The following is a 12,237-nucleotide window of genomic DNA, read 5'->3' as shown; positions in this document are numbered from 1 at the left end:
GCAGTGTGTGCATTAAGTTTAGATGTGCATGTTTGCTTTCACAGTTATATGAGGAAGGGAGCTTACATTATGTAACTCATTTCCCTGGATGCCTTGAAATATGGCAGAAAGTAAATGCACATTTTGGCAGTTATGGGCATTACTACATGATGTGAAATTGTTAGATGTGTTTCCATTTTGAGAGTGAAATAAAAAGTTTGGTCAGTAAGAAATTTCCTGTACTTTCACATTCTAGTTATTTACAAAGTTTCACACCTACAACATTTCAGAGTAACAACTTTAACATGAAATTAAAGCAAAGGTTGTATAATGTAACTCATGATGACAGCAAACCCTGAAGTATTTTATTTTTATTTAAAATGTGTTTACCAGTGTACAGTACTGATTACAAATGACCAATTTCAGTCTTGGCCTGGGAATACAAAGACATTCAGAATTACATTTAATGAGAAATAGAAGTATAATGAAAATACATACAGTATTTTAAAATCCAGTTATTAGCTAACATATCAAAAATGTAAAGAATATACACAATTGTAATATACATTATTTACAATAACTCAAGGCAAATCTCCTGGAAAAAGAAAGTTGTCTTTATCCTTATTACATTTTATTGTCTAAGAGAATGATAAAACAGTTGAGTGGAGCAAAGGATTTTTGATAAAATCTGTATTAGTTGGAAGGAAAAGTTATGTTAAGCAAAATATTATATGAGTGAGAAGTATAGATTGTTGCAACAGAATGTGCCTTATGGATGACAGTAAATATTGTCATATGTGATTAAGGTGAACTGTTTTATTGTTATGTTGTGTCATGAAAGTGAATCCTTTATTAATGTCAAATTCCAAAGCAATGATTCATTTAGTTATTCCATGTATTATGCAATATGTCATGCCAATGAAACTGTTAGTTCTGGCAGAGTCAATGACAGTGAATAATTTAGTACTGTTATATTTCACAGTGGTGAACCTTTAGTATTGATATGTGACATGGCAATGGACCCTTTATAGTTGCCACATGTAATAACAATTAACCCTTCAATGTGGACATGTTATGACAATAAACCTTTTAATAATTCAACATGTCATAATAGTGTACCTTTAGTAGTTATTTGTTACAGGGCTGCATCTTTACTATTGGCACATATCATGGCAATAAACCCTCAATGTTGCCAAGTCACGATGATGGACCTTTAAGCAAGTCAACACATCATGACATTAATCCCTTTATGAAAATGACACATTTTATGAAAATTAACCCTTTAGTACTGCCACAAATAATGACAATTAATACTTTGGCACTGTGAAAAGTCATGGCACTGAACACTTAGCTGTACTGCCATATGTTATGATAATGAAATCTTTAGCAATGCCATATATAATGACAAGAAACTCTTCACTACTGCTACTTGACATGACAATGAAGCATTCAGGATTGACACATGCTGTGACAGTGAGCCCATTAGTGATGCTTCATGTGGTTAAAATGAACCTTTTGGTGTTGCCATAACTTCTGACAATGAAACTTCATTGGCTTTTACAGCTTCCTGGACAAATTCAGAAATAATGCAGCATAAGGGCAATAATGAAGTATTTCAGTGTAAGGACAATGCACTTTGGTTTGCAGTTATAATAATATGAAAATGTATTTTTGGAAAAAGGCTTTCTATAGACAGGATTATTATTGGGTCACTGATTATAATGAGCATTTTATGTGTTCAAGACATGGAAACCAAGAAATTCAACTTGAGAGTGAAGCTCAAGAGATAAATCTTTGTATCCATGTCAAGAATGCATAATTCTTTCTTACAGCTGGAGATCCAGCCATTTATAGTGCATGGAGATTTATCTTCTCCATGTTCTACTGCTTAGTCAAAAATATATTAAAAAAACTCAATGTTTTATTCCACTTTTGAAAGTAGGTAAAGCATTGGTGAAGTCATTGATGCCCTTACACATTCCCTGTCTAAGGGAAGTAGTCTCATTCAAAATGCTTGTGTAATTTAGATGACAGCAGGCAGAAAAAGAAGTTGAAATGAAGCCCTTTACAATGTGTAGGGGGTGCTTATCAATTGCTAAGCAGCATTCTAAGCATTGTTAAGGTCAGGTCTCATGCTCTGTATATATTTATTATGCATTTTATACATATGTATATATATATATATATATATATATATATATATGTATACATGCTCACACACACACACACACACACACACACACACACACGTATATATATATATATATATATATATATATATATATATATATATATATATATAATGTATATATATATATATATATATATATATATATGTTCATAGGTTTATAGGTTTATACTAGGCTATCTGCCCTAGGGTATTTATAAGCCTAGCTGAAAATGTGTTTGGCTCTATCCACCCTTATAATTTAACTTCTAGAGCCTGTGTCCAGTAGCGCCACTGGAGTGATCCCATGTGCAAACTTATGGTTTCCCATCCACTCATCAAGATTTCTCTTGAAGAGGGCCAGCGAGGGGCTTTGTCTTTGTGAATTGGGATTTTATTCCAGAGTGTGGGAAGCGTTTGGGATATAAATCTATCCCTCCAGCATGTCCTATTTATTGCTGTGCTGAGGTTTAAGTCCGAGGAGCGTGTGGCTCTAATGGATTTGTTTTTTTTTTTAAGGTGGAGCATGTCCATTAATTCTGGGTTGGACATGGCCTTGTAAGTCAGGCAGAGGTTGCCTCTGAGCAGGCAGTAAGCAACTGAGTAGAGCTGTAGTTTCTTTAGCCTAGTTGCATAGGGCAACTGTTTGAGGCCCATGATCCTTTTGGTAAGGAACTTTTGGGGTCTCTCCAGCTGCTGCAGGTGCTGGGTAAGGTACATTCCAAATGGGGCATTGTACTCAATTATGGGTCTGATGAGTGATGAGTATAGGGGCACAATGACCTCTCTAGATCTAGATGAGAACCCTTTAGTTATAAGATGGGCAATATAGAAGGATTTTCTGACTATTTTGGCAATGTGATTGTCAAAGGAGAGGTTACTATCAACCTGGGTCCCAGATCCCTAATTACTTCTTCTGTACTTAGTGGGTTACCTCCTATGTGGTAATTAGTAGGCACCTTGTTTTTCCCAAAGGGAATGACTATACATTTTTTGGCATTAAGCTTGAGGCCATGGCTCTGACACCAGGCATCTGTCTCCCTTTTGGAGAATGCTTGTGTCGGCCGGGGAGTCTATTATGGCTCCCAGTTTGCAATCATCGGCGAACTTGGTAAGCCACAGTCCTTTTGTGCTGACCTGTACTTCAGAGAAGTATATACCAAACAAGAGGGGCCCCAGGACTGAGCCCTGTGGGACTCCACTTGTAGCAGGTTTAGAGTCGGACATGGCACTTCCAACCCTGACCACGTGCGTTCTATCCGTAAGCCAGTTTGCAACCCATTATATATATATATATATATATATATATATATATATATATATATAATATATTGCAACAGCAAATGGGTCGCAGTTAGTTAACCCATTGTGGTAACTCACAACCTATGGAATCACCAAAACCATCTTTAGCATGTGTCATGCAGGCAGAATAAGTCATGTTCTTTCTGTTCCATATGGTTTAAACGAGTCCCAGTTCAAACAAATATGTGTCAACCATTTGTCCTGCTCCTGTATAATTATATATGTTTTATATGTGTTTTACATATATATATATATATATATATATATATTTTATATATAAATATATATATATATATATATATATATATATATATATATATATATATATATGTGTGTGTGCGTGTGTGTGTGTTTGTGTGTGTATATAATATATATATATATATATATATATATATATATATATATATTTTTTTTTTTTTTATATATATAATATGTGTGTGTGTGTTTGTGTATGAAGCTATATATAGATGTAGATTTATAGGTGTGTGTGCGTATGTGTGTATACTTTGTATATACTTATAGAATGGACAGCCTGTACATCTGTATTCTGATTAGACAATGAGCATTTTCCAACTGTGTGGTAATGTGTAAGTAATGTCCACTAAAACAGAAGTCCGATGCTTCACAGCAGCATATTGGGTTGTTGTGAAACTCTTACAGGAAAAAGCAAATGGGTGAACTATTTAGAGACTGCTTCTCTATTTAGCAAGAGTAAAATTTATAAAACAGTAAATAAAAAAAGAAAGAAGAAAAGTAAAGTGTGTGTGTGTGTGTGTCTGTGTGTGAGACTCTGTGTGCGCATCCATGAGTGTGTGTGTATGTTTGTGTGTGTGTGTGCGTGCGTATGTGTGTATGTATGTGTGTGTGTGTATGTTTGTGTGTGCGCATGTGTGTGTGTGTGTGTGTGTGTGTGTGTGTGTGTGTGTGTGTGTGTGTACATCTGTGCATGTGAGCAAGCGAGAGAGTGCAAAAGTGAGAGAGGTACATAGACAGAGACAGTGACAGTATATTGTAAGGTCTTCTAAATGCAACAGTCTGATCATCAGCACACATACATTTATTTAAGAAAAGGAAGTATGATACTGTAATGTATGGCATTATTAACTGTAGAATAGAGACCGAGCAGCACTATACAGAATAATCAGGGACAGCAAAGACGGATCAATGGAGAGTTGCAATGCCTTTCATAGGATGATAGGAAGTCAGTAGGCTAATGGCACCAGGCCCTTACAATCCTAGATAAAAACCACATGAAGCTACAGCGGTTAGACTGCAAAACAAAATGTTAATGCTTCTGGTACCTCAGCTAATGCTTTCAGGGAATACTTTGCATTAACAAAGCAGTCAGTTTTATGCAAGTGTAATAAATTGATAAATGAAAAATTAGCACACAATAAATCAATTAAAACCAATTTCAAGTGTTCCAAATGATTCCCTACCAACAAATCACTTAAAAGACAGTACATATTATATAAAATGAATATCAAACAAATTCACACAATGCAATTCAAAATTATTATATATTAAAATTAACCTCCAAATTCATACCATGAGGGTAAGCTGTTCTACAATTTATAATAAACCTGGTTTCTAACTGCATTAATTTCTGTAAGAAATTATTATTACTTTCTGAATCACATTGTGGTCTGGTTAACATGCTAAAGAAAAAGCTGTCAGCCAGGCCATTGTACACAGAATGAAAATGCTGAGCAACTGGTCTATCCAATCTTTCATTCCTTATATCTCCAAGATGTTGCAAAATTCTCATCTTCACCCTCCTTTTAGTCTGTCCCACGTACCATTTAGGGGGAGGACAATCACAACCTAAAATGTACACTACCCCATAAGATCCACAGTCAAAATGGTCATCTGCCCTATACTTTCTTCCATTAATATATGTTCCATTTAAATTTTTAATTTTATTACAAACCCTACACCTACCACAAGGAAAAGATGCCACCTCACCATTCTCCTTTCTCCCTTTTCTTAAATTTAACAACTCCTTCAGGTTAAAAAACCTCTTGTAGGAAAAAAATTACTTTATCAGGAAAATGTCAAGACAGGATCTCATCTTCACTAATGATAGGCCATAGATTAATAACTAAATCCCTAAGAATAACCGAAACGGGAGAAAACTTACTAACAAAATATAAGGCATCACCATGTTCTACAGGGTACCTCCTAAACTCACTATATGTAACCCTAGCATCCCTCTTATCTATTCTACTAGAGGGATCTACACCAAAACAACATTTCATTCTTTTAACCTTGGCCTCAGCCTTATATATATAGTTTAAAGGATATCTCCTGCTTATCAACTTATCTCTAACTTTAAAAAACTCCAACATCAACTGGGGTTTTTCAGAAGTGTTATTAAAATGCGTTTAAACTCCCCATATGGCAATGACCTGATCAAATATGGTGGATGAGAACTGCTAGCATGCAAAAAATTATTCACAGTGGTATCCTTATGAAATGGTTTAAACTGCACTTTACCATTTGAACCCATATATAAATCAGTGTCAAGAAACTGCATCTCATACCTATGTGTCCTATATGTAAATTCCAAACCACAAAAATTTCTATCCAATTCCTCCATAAATACATCAAACTCCCTTGGAATGCCCTTGCATATGAATATTAAATCATCTATGTATTGTTTATAGATCACAACTTCCTTAGAACAAAATTCAGTAGAATAAATAAATACATTTTTCAAAATATGCCATGAGCAAAATAGCACAAGAGGGAGCAAAAGATGCACCCATGGCAGTGCCTTCTTTCTGCAAAAGATATTCTTTATGAAAAACAAGGTAATTAAGTGTGAGAGAAAACTCTAACAATTGAATGATGAAGGTAGTACAAGGTCCTTCCCCTAACATTTTAGTGACAGCCTCTAACTCTCATCTGATGTCAATGTTAGTATACAGTGACTTAATGTCCACGTAGGCCCAATAAAAATAATTCTGCCATTTAATGCTCCCCGCACAGTCCAAAACCCCTTTGGTATTTTTAATATGAGATGGTACTCTCAAGAGGTGAGTTTTTAACTGGGAATCCAAAAATATGCCCAAATTCTGTAAATAAGCCCCCACACCAGATACTATAGGTCTCCCGGGGGGTTTCTCAAATTTTTGTGAATCTTTGGAATAACAAAAAACTTGGCATTTTTCAGGGACCTAATATATAATCTCCTAACATCAGAAAGAGTAAAAAAAAACAGTCGCTCACCTCTTTCTAAAATATCCAACAACAGAGAGTTAAATTCCATCAAGGGACTGGAAGGAAGCTTCTGATATATGTTATTATCAGACAATAAATCCCTGGTCATTTTATTGTAATCATTCCTGGACATAATCACCCAATTTCCCCGTTTGTCAGCTTGAGTGAATACATACTTATCCTTTAACATGCACAGTTCATTCAAAGCTGATCATTCCTCCTTGCTCAAATTGAAATGCTTTCGTTTCTTCATAAACTTTACAAATTCTACCTCAACTTACTTACAAAGCACCACCTCAAAATTATTAATTGTCACTGAGGATTTAGGAGGAGTACATGTACTAACATAAGGCACCTTTGGTACAAACAATCTTCCATAACCAGTCAAGTATTCAAATTCAGAGCTATTACAAATGTTCACAAATCCATCATTAGAACAAACATCATTGTCATCATATACAAAACATTTTCATGAATGGAAACATCCAGCAAAGAATTGTGCCCTCAAAATCATCCATAATATTCACTGCATTATTGGTATGTTTGTTCATAAAAAATGTTCTTAAATAGAGCTTTCTACAAAAGCTTTTAACCTCCAAAAGGAGGTCCACCAGTGAAGGCAAACAAGTAGGAATGAATTTAGTCCCTCTTAATAAAATATTTTTAGCCTCGTTGTTTAACACTAAATCAGTCAGATTTGCTATGTTCAAGATTCCACCCACATTAATCTGTGTACAACTATCAACAGCATGATTGTGATATGCACTGTGAAAATTAAATTCTCAAAGTCCATTTTCAGTGTAACAATTTCTCCATGACCCAAACAAGGGGCCTTATTCCTTCTTCCCTTTCCCTGGTTCTTTCATCTCCGTGCCTTTCCTTGAACGGGACTTATTTGTCGATCCATGAATGTCTACCCTGTTTTGCGGCCAAGCCTCTGTATTGAGATTCTCAAATGATGCACTTTTGTGACTGCTTGAAGCTGTTTCAGTGGAGGAAACTGAGGAATCTCATGATGGGCATGTTTTGCCATCTATTTCACCCAATTGTTCATACCCCTTCCTCAGTTTGTGTTGTCATGAGAAGATTAAGTTGTTTCTATAATCATTAATGTCCTGAGCAAGTTTCTTTTACTTTTGCTCGATAACATCTACCTCCACTTTGAAAATGTGAGCTTTAATGTCCTTCATGTTGTTAGAAAACACGGATTCAGAAGTTTCATTCAAAAGAGACTACTGCAGTTGTAAGATATTATCACATATCTTAATGTGAGCTCTTGTATTTCACTTGATAAGAATTTTTAGCCATCCAAGAGTACACTGCAAAGAAACATCCTTCCACTCATTAAAAAGATCCAATTCCTCCTCCGAAAAATCAAAAGCTGGCAAATGATCTACTCTAAGTCCCCTGGGTGTAATATTAAGGGAGTATCCTTTTCTAAGTGCCTGATGTCATAAAAAAGTGTAACTTCCTTGGTCAGCAATTTCTCCAGTTACTCATCTTTAACAAGAGAAGCATTTTCATTACCCAGGCTCCACAGGTCACTTAAGGCAAACTTTACATCCCTTTCCTTCCATAGGTTGGTAAAAGTGAACCTCTCATGGTCCCATTGAGTACGGAACACTGCAACAACTGCTGATGCCCCTTATAGAGACATTACACCAACAAAAACACAAAAAACAACTGGAAAAGGCAAAATCAGATAAAAACTACATGAAACTACAGCGGTTAGACTGCAAAACAAAAGTTTAATGCTTCCGATACCTTGGCTGATCCCTTCAGGGAATACTTCGCATTAACAAAGCAGTCAGTTTTATACAAGTGTAATAAATTATAAGTGAACAATTAGCACACAATAAATCAATTAAAACCAACTTCAAGTATTCCAAATGATTCCTTACCAACAAACCACATAAAAAGACATTGCATATCACATAAAATGAATATCAAACAAATTCACACAACACTATTCAGAATTATATATACTATTAAAATTATCCTCCAAATTCATACCGTGAGGGTATGCTTTTCTATAATTTATAATAAACCTGGTTTCTAACTGCATTAATTTCTGTAAGAAATTATTATTACTTGCTGAATCACATTGTGGTCTGGCTAACACACTTAAGAAAAAGCTGTCAGCCAGACCATTGAGGACAGAATGAAAATGCTGAGCAACTGGGCTATCCAATCTTTCATTCCTTATATCTCCAAGATGTTCCAAAACTCGCATCTTCTTGCAATCCTAACCAAGTTACCCATGTTTCCATGATCAGCACCTATTGTCCCTGTCCAAGACAGACACAGGTAGACTCTTCGGCGTGAATTTACAGTTACTCATCCAATCATCCAGATTGTTTTTGAAGAGGGTGAGTGAGGTGCTCTGTTTGACATGAAGTGGGAGTAAAACTCATCTAATTGAAAGCCCAGAGGTTCATAGATTAGTCTGAGGGTAACTATCTTTGTGGGCCATTTTAAGCATAGCCAGTTACCCCATGTACGTATCAAACCCTGCACCTTTGGTTTGTAAGGCAAACACCTTGACCATTATGCCAACCTCCAACTTTCCATCTCTGTTTGTTCTCTTTTTTTTTCCTTTTTTATTCATTTGTTCACAATGAGACATCTGAGATGTATTCACTCAACAAACTGGCTGTTTCTGCTGGGCATATATGTGTGTAAGTCTATGTAAATGTGTATGAGTCTGTGCTTCTGAATGTGTGTGTTTCTATCTTTCTGTACTTGAGTCTGTCTGTCAATGCTTCTGAATGTGTGTGAGTGAATGAATGTGCATGTGTGTGAGTTTATGTTTTTGTGGACATTATGTACTTATGTAATGTATATTTTGTATGCAAAATAATTCCTCAAACAACAATTAATATACTACAGCATGTCTGAAACATTAGGTGGAGGGACTATTTTACATCAAACATATAAAAAGCATATAGTAATAAAAAAGTACAACATTTAGCAGATAGTTCATTTTGTAAGAGAAATAATCCCTTCCAGGGTGTGTGTTATTGCACACACACACACACACACACACACACACACACACACACACACACACACACACACACACGCATGCACGCACACACACACACACACACACACATGCACACACACTGTTGGGCATTATTGTTTGTACGTTATGCATATGTCTCTATCTATTATTGTTCAATTGCATTAAAAAATTATTTTTATAAGTAAGGGGACTCTTGTCGCAGTGATGGCTCTGGCTAAGCTGGGTGCATACTTGCTTTGGTGATGCCTAGATTATTAGAAAGCTGTGTGTTTATTCCCATACCAGGTTTTCAGATGCACATCATAATCCTGACACTTTAGTGGAGCATAGAGGGGGCCGGGGGGCTACTGTTGTAGTCTGAAGGTACTGTCCTTTAGATGAGATATTAAAATGAGTTCCAGTCCTCCTGACTTGTGGAAGCTTAGATGGATATTATTGATCCCATATGTGATGATGTGAGGTATTGCCAGTTATGCCAGGAGAAGCAGGGCAGTGGATGTGTAACATATGCCAGAATATTTAACTGGCGTTTTGTAAAAAATTATACGTCATTTGTATATCAAACTGATTTGTACAGGTTCTTGCACTGAAAATGTATTTGTAAAGATGCTTGTGTTAAAACTGTACCAACAGTGGGTCCTGCTGAATAGAAAAAAACACCTGTATGTCAGACTGTATTGTAACTGTTGAAATTAATATATTGTAACAGAGAATATTGAAAAAGAAGAGGTTAATCTCAGTCCAGCTAACTTTGAAAGACAGTCTGAAATTAAATTAGCTGGTTTAGGCCATAAAGACTGTATCTTATTGTTCTGATTTCAGCCAGAGACTAATTGCTAACCTGGAAGGGTGGAAGTTTTTGAAATGGTTTTATAGCTTCCAGATGCTATCACACATCTTAGCAAAGCTCTATGTGTGTATGTGGTAACACATAGGTGCAATATTCTGGCTCAGTTTCTATTAAAGGGGGTAGTGTGGGAATCAGACTCAGATGCCCAGATGTATATCATGTCATTTTATAATCCAGAAATTATGTTTCTATACTAGATGAGACAGAAGTCTCAGTGCAGTTTGTTTTTGAAGATGACAAAGAAGTATCACTCACCCACTTCATCTTGCCTTGCTCCAGTATGTGAACTAGGGGGCAGTAATTCTTTAGATCAGTCAAGAAAATATATTGAGATTAGTCAAGTATTGTTTTCTGTATCTGTGTGAACCTTTCCATCTATGTTATTTTTAATATTTCCTGTGATTGAAACTCTGGTGTTTATTATAAATAGATATTTGGTATTTTCATGTTCTTTTATGATTTATTATTATATATATCCAAACCTTCCACTGTGGCTGATCTTTTAGAAAATATTTTAACTTTTGAGAGTACTTATATTTATTTGGTGATACTATGGCCACTCCTGAAAAAAACTTTCTGCTCTGGTCAAACACTACCATTTGTATTAGTATTAATTTTATTCAGTATAATTGGGCACCCTTGTAAGAGCCTTAGAGTAGTTGGCTTTGGAGTGTTCTGATGGCAGTATCTACCTTCCAGTCTGGACAGAGTGGACATAGCTGGTAAATATGTGGCAAGCTTTCCCTGGTGTGTGTGTGTGTGTGTGTGTGTGTGTGTGTGTGTGTGTGTGTGTGTGTGTGTGTGTGTGTGTGTGTGTGTGTGTGTGTGTGCGTGTGTGTGCGTGTGTGTGTGTGTGTGTGTGTGTGTGTGTGTGTGTGTGTGTGTGTGTGTGTGTGTGTGAAGCAAATCTCAAAAGAGTGTGTGTGTCAGCTACTTGGAGCAGGGACACAGAGCACTAGTTTCACAGACAGGGTGGTGGAGTACTTGGCTTAGAACACTTGGTCAAGGACTCAACTCTACAGCTGTGTCAGTGGGGAGTCTTATTTGGGGCCAGGACAGAGAGAGGGAAACCCAGTCCCATGACTTAGCGTGCTAACTGTGTGCTCTTAAGGAAAATTGTGCTTGGTGCAGAGAGCTGCATCTGAAAATACTGAGTGTATCTATTTTTGTTCCAAGTGAACGTCCCTCACCAGTGTCAGTGGTGAGGATTGAGGCTCCTTGATTACTGGCCCAGAGCAGGGATGTCACACCATACTACTTACAAAAACTAAGAGCAAGAGAATTTTCCATGTGACCTTCTCAGATTTTTCCTGTCAGTATAAAAAAAAACACCTGTCTACATCTGCATAAATACCATTTTGGATTAGGGTTGCCACCTTTTCAAATGCCCAAAGTGGGACATTATTGGTGCAAACATCAGATTTTGCAGGGCAAAACATATCCACGGCCAATACAAAGGACAGAACTTCAGTTTTTTTTGCCTAAATAAAAGCTTATTCTTGTAGCATTTTAGTTCCTTATTCTGTTTCTTATAACATTTAGGTGTTTCAGATACAGAATAACTGTTTTATGCAACTATTACATCAAATATAGGAAATAATGTTGTCCTAAAATCTCAGGACATTTGATATTTTTACAATTTTTTTGCAGGACACAACTGCCCAAAGAGGGACTGTCCCTCGCGAAGTGGGA

General features: G+C 36.2%; 1 long non-coding RNA gene across 1 annotated transcript in view; it reads left to right on the top strand.

Annotated features, from left to right (window-relative positions):
* LOC122808064 overlaps nt 1-12,237 on the top strand; it is a 119,255-nt gene that overhangs the window by 470 nt on the left and 106,548 nt on the right. The window lies entirely within an intron of this gene.

Source organism: Protopterus annectens, chromosome 8.part0 (assembly GCF_019279795.1).
Source record: "Protopterus annectens isolate FY-2018-M chromosome 8.part0, PAN1.0, whole genome shotgun sequence".
Taxonomy (NCBI): Eukaryota; Metazoa; Chordata; order Ceratodontiformes; family Protopteridae; genus Protopterus; species Protopterus annectens.
The sequence above is the reverse complement of the archived record's forward strand: the minus strand, read 5'-3'. Positions and strand labels throughout refer to the sequence as shown.